The following is a 6000-nucleotide window of genomic DNA, read 5'->3' on the forward strand; positions in this document are numbered from 1 at the left end:
TTTCTTTATTAAAGGCTTTTAAGGCGTCATGCAAACAAAAGAAAAAATAGCCTTGTGAATTTTGCAATTAAGAACTTAGTTCCTAGTGCAAGATGACATGAACTTGTTTGTTTAAAATAAGAGTAGAAAATTTAAAATCATTAATTGAATGTGATTAATTAAAAAAAAAATCATGGATATTTATCATATGATTCAAATCATGTCAATCTTAGTCTTTGGGGCATGGAGGATCCGATTTGAACTGTGAAATTTACAACCCTACAATATCGGTAGGGCGGCCTGCTTGAAAGAATAACATGTAGAAGATTTTAAATTTAAAAGAGAGTTCAATGAGTTTTAAAAAATACTTGCTCGCTTGTCAAAATGAGTTCCATCGTTCTCCAAGCGTGAATATTTAAGTAAATCTTATTTTTAGTTTGCACGATATTATATTTGGCTTTAAAGTTGAGCATTTATTACATTTGTTTGAGCACATTGATGTTTTGACATACACACCTTTTGGTGCATTTGCACAATTATTGAGCCATTGTGATTGAGTTGAATATTACATCATGATCGTTGTAGGATTTAAATTATCTAAATTTATTGTTTGCACAAAAAAATTCATTAAGATGTGTGGAATGTTTCATTTCAAATTTTAAGAGATTGCATCTAATCTGCTTGCGTGCAGCAGTGGAGGAAAGGAAGTAGCAACTAAGAGGAACTACTGGAAGACTGAAAGACAAGCAATTTTCATTTAAGCAATTACTATTGAAGAGAACTTTGTTAGAATATCTTAATACAAATGGTATCAAGATGAGTTATATTTGAAATTTTTGCACTGCACTAATTTCAAGATAAATTTAATAGTATTTAAACCCATCTTGATACAATTTGTATGATGGTATTTTAATGTAAGTTTTCTATAGTAGTGTAGGAAATTGGTATGATTAGTGGGTAGATTGCTTGTTATTGAATAATTACAATGTAACTACATTGTAATTTGTTTGTTATTGAATAATTAATATAACTACATTGCAACTAATTATCATTCTTTGGTTATCAATTAAGTAAGGATTATCATATAGACAAACAAACATTTATGAGTGTGATCATTGAGATGTGCTTGATATGATAATTACCTCTTTGTGAGCTTAGGTTATCTTAAATTTATAAATTTCGATAAACAGTTGCAGAAAATAATGAGCATTTTATTTAGTTTGAGTGGTGGATTTTGCTTGAATATTTTTTAATTTTACCATTTTTTTTGAATTTTTGCATTTTTATTAAGATTTGAACTTGAAATGATTTGTTTTAGAATTGGAGGCATTTTGAATTAAAATTAGAGGCATTTTGAAAATACGACACTCTCCAATTGAGTTTATCCATTAATGCGAATATAATTGGTGTAACTTGTTTGTATTATTTATATTTATAACTTGAAGGAATGATTTTTGAAAATGACCCATCTAACTGTGATGTACCATAATCACACCCATCATGGAGCTAACATGTATGATTAGATTGTATTGCATTAAACATTATCAATTCTACTCGCTTGCTTATAGATGATCAAGTTCATATGTTTGCTTAGAACTTGGATTCACTTGAATATTTATTGTGCTATGAACTTTGTCAATTTTACCTCCACAAGCAAAGGATCATGTATGTAGGTTAGTACTCATGATTATACCATATAAGCATGATACTGCGAGTTTGAATTTTTGAGAATGAATTTTATTTATTGAAGGATTTGAAGACTTCATACAAATGAAAGAAAATAATTATGTGGATTTTGTAGTTGAGTACTTCGTTCCCAGTGTACGACGATGTAAGCTTATTTGCTTAAACTAAAAGTATAAATTTTAAAATCATTCTTTAGTTGCAATTATTTCAAATTTGTTACTTGAATATTTGTCATGGGTTCAAGTATTGTTAACTCAAGTCTTTGGGATATGAAGGATCAAACTTGAAATGTGAGAGTTATGACCCTAATCACTAAGTAGGGCAACTCATTATGAGTATGCATTTAACATGTTAAAAAAATTTAAATTTGAATGGATTTGATAAGTTTTCAAAAAATGTTGCTCAATTTTTAAAAAAAATATTGCATGTTTCTTGAAGAGAGGAAATTTAAGTCCATTTTATTTTTAGCTGGTGCAATATTCTGTAAATATAAGTTCAAGCATTTATCATATCACATGCATATATTCAATCATAATTGAATATGCACTTTACAATGTATTTACAAAATTTTGGGGGCATTGTGATTGAGTTGATCGCCTCAATATTTTTAGAGGATCTAGGATTATTATTTAAATTTGACTGTTTGTATGAATTATTGCTATTAAGATGTGCATTATATCATTTTGAGTTTTAAACTTAAGTCGGAGGATGCGGCAAGGCAAACTTACGTTGAGATGAAAACAATCACTATTACGGAGGATGTTTGCGATTATGTCACAAGTGGAGGAAGAAGAGAAGTGAGATGAGGAAGCTGCACAAGTAACTGAAGGCGAGTTCCCTGGCGGCGCTAGCTTCCTATTGGAGAGGGTGAACACTATCTAAAAAAATAGATTTATGTCAAGGCTTTCTTGTTCTACATCGTATTCCACAACTCTTCCAAAAAACCTTTGCCCATAAAGTTTAAAATTATTGTGATAGATTGATAAATCATTGCTTGCACAATACAAGAAAAAAATAAAAGTTCAATAAAAAACACAATTATGAAAACAAAAGGAAAAAAAAAACAAAGAAATTGAAAGCAAACTAAGAAAATTAGGACAAATACACCTAATTCAACCAAAGTTAGGTTATTCATCTCAAACAATTTCTTAAGAAGGGATGACATTCACCAAAGAATGAGCATTAAATAGGCCAAGACTAAACTTATTGTAGGATTGAAGATAAAGTCAAGTGATGCTTTAAACACATCACAAGAAAGATAATCTTGTTTTTCAAGTAATTGTTTGAACAGATGATACTAGCCACTTAGCCCTTAAAAATTTAAAGTTTTTGAGGATAAAAGAGTCATAAGGGAAAAACTTTAGAAGCACGATTAATTAACTAAACAAATATCAGGATGAAAAGGATAATCCACCAAACTTTTTCAAACATGCAACATGAATCTAGGTTTTAGCTTTGAAACCAAATAATATAGGTGAAAGGTGGGCTACAAAATGACAACGTAAAGATAACAGACGAAGAGATGATGATAGAAAACTCACCAAAGGACCCTAATAAGAGAAAGATATCATGTTTTACCTTTAATTGCATAATAGCAATATCTTAAATTATTTCAACCAATAAAATATTCTACTATAACTCACTCCATATTTATAAATAATAAAATACACATTATTATATAATTTCAAGAAGGGTAAACAATGATACAAAATATTTAAGATTTGATTGCATAATTGATTGCCACATTGATTAATTTAAGAGATCTTCAATTATTAGAAGTCCAAAGCTTCCTTCCTTGTACTTGAGCCTTAATGTAAGGTGAATATAGGGAAGACCATGCTTAATTTTATCATTTAAAATTTCAGTCAAATCTCATTTCAAAGAGAATATAAATCAATAATTGATTGTTTTGATAATCAATATCTTCTTTGATTACTTCACTTAATTGAAGATACTGATAGCACAATCTTTTTATGAAAGATTTAATATTTTTTTATATTTGAATAATAAAATTAAGGTTGAATTCTTTCCAAATTAGAAGTTATAATTATAATGTTAATCGACTTCTTCCATAATGATGATAACAACATAATAATTTTCAAAATAAGAGACTTTATAAATGAATGATGATTTTATTCCTTCCATTAATGGATGATGTGGATGCCATGCATACATATTCTCATATTTGCATTTGGAAGATCAACTTCTTACATGGTAATGACTTCATTTATAAAGAACCACAAAATATTGCCATACTAATATATCAGATTCCTAACTACAAAAGTACTAACTACCACAACTTTCTTGTTCTACACTCAACCAGAACCCCCATTCCCTCAAACACCGATATACAAAACTCTTGAAAATTAGAATAAGAGAGGAGTAGAAAATAAAATATTGTATTACTGAAGTATATTAATTTGTTCTGCGTGAAAAACAAGATGAGAAGCTCCATATAAATAAGTGAAAAAATAACTATCAAGGAAATACAAATCAACAAACCAATATTTAATTCTAGAATCCTAAACGAACAATGCACCAAAAATAGAATGATCCAGTCCACAAATTACTGAATTTCTGTAGATAGAAAGCTATTGTCCACGGATTACTGGACTGTTGTGGATGGAAAGCTCATGTCCATGGATTGCCAGATTGTCGATGGACACATTCATGACTATTTCAATGCTCTCTATAAAGGACTATATATATTGATCATGCCTAACTTTTTTATTAGTTTATCAAAAATCATTATAGGTAAAGCCTTATGAGGATACATGTAGTTTTAGGAGTTCGTTGGAACATGTCAAATTATTCACAAGGAGATTATTTGAAGCCATATACAGCTTTTTGACTCCACATGCCTCATTAGTGTTTCTCTGATTTTTTCAATCCAGGCAAAGTCTCCATGTATATTTCATCCACAATGTCTCCATTAGAAAAAAAATTTAATATCAAGATGATGTAATGGTTAATCCAAATATTCTGCAAGAGAGAGAAAAACTTGAATTGTGTTAAATTTGATAACAGGAGATAACTTTTTGATAGATAATACAATATGAATGGGTATACCCTTTCCCAAGTAGTTGGCTTTTAATGTATCCATGCTCCCCTTCTTAATTTTCTTTTCCCTCTTAGTACAGATATGAAGTTTCTTCTCCATCAGTCATGTGTATTAAGAAAGTGATGATGGAGATTGTGGATCTTGTGAGGCTTAGTAGGTGGAAAGTACTGATTAGATGATACGAAAGTTTGAGGTTTTTGTGAGATTTCAATAAGTTTAACGAATAAGAAATATTCATTTTCTATAACTGTGATGAGAACTTATGATGAATGATAAAATCTTGTTCTTGAATTTTCTCCCCCTGAGCTTCAGGTTTGGAGTAACAAGGTTGGTGTTTAAAGAAGTTCATGTTCCTAAATTTTTTTAGTGACCAGAGAATAGCATTTGTACTAATTTTGATTTGGGGAGTATCCAATAAAGTTACCCTTGATAGAGTTTGGGTCTAATTTGCACCCGTAATAAGAATGAAAGTAAATAAAACTGAACACCTAAATGTTTTTTTTAAGGAATAGAAGAAATAATTTTGATCTTAGACAATAAATATTGTAATTTGATCTTACAAACACCTAAAGTTTGAAATTTAAATACCCTTGAGAGTATTCTATTAACGAGCTATGGAGCTGTCACGACAACTTCTCTACAAAGAGACTTAAAAATATTTGTCAAGAACAATATTAATCTAGCAATCTCTAAGAGATGTTCATTTTTAATTTCAATAACTCCAATTTTTTTTTTTTTTTTGAGTAATCAACACGAGCTTTAGTGTTTAATTCTTTAATATAAGAGATAATTTTTTAAGACCAATTTAAAGTATTATTTGGCATTGTCGGCTTTTAGGACTTGAATTTTAGACTAAAATTCAATATTGAATCATGGTGTTGAAATATTTAAAATTTGTCCCGCTTCAAAATATTTTTTTATAAAGAAAATTTAAGAGAGAGAAGTACGATTATCGATGAAGAAAATAAACTATCTAGCTCCAGAGATTCTTTACTCTAGATCATCCAAACATCATTATGAATTAAATCAATAGGTTGGGAAGATTTATAGGTTTTATTAGGATAGGAACTACTATTGTGTTTAGTTATATGATAAATTTAATATATTTTTTTTAATTATTGTTGGCGAATAAAGAAGAAATTAAAATTTCAAAGAGAAATTTTGGGTGCCCTAGGCGATGGTGTTAAAGCCAGTCTAACGATCATTATGTGAAATGTGCTTGGAATTTGAGATGGAGGTTTAGTGGATATACAACCCATTGTTCGAATTGATAT

The sequence above is a fragment of the Dendrobium catenatum genome, unplaced genomic scaffold (assembly GCF_001605985.2).
Source record: "Dendrobium catenatum unplaced genomic scaffold, ASM160598v2 fragScaff_scaffold_1470, whole genome shotgun sequence".
NCBI classification, from domain to species: domain Eukaryota; kingdom Viridiplantae; phylum Streptophyta; class Magnoliopsida; order Asparagales; family Orchidaceae; genus Dendrobium; species Dendrobium catenatum.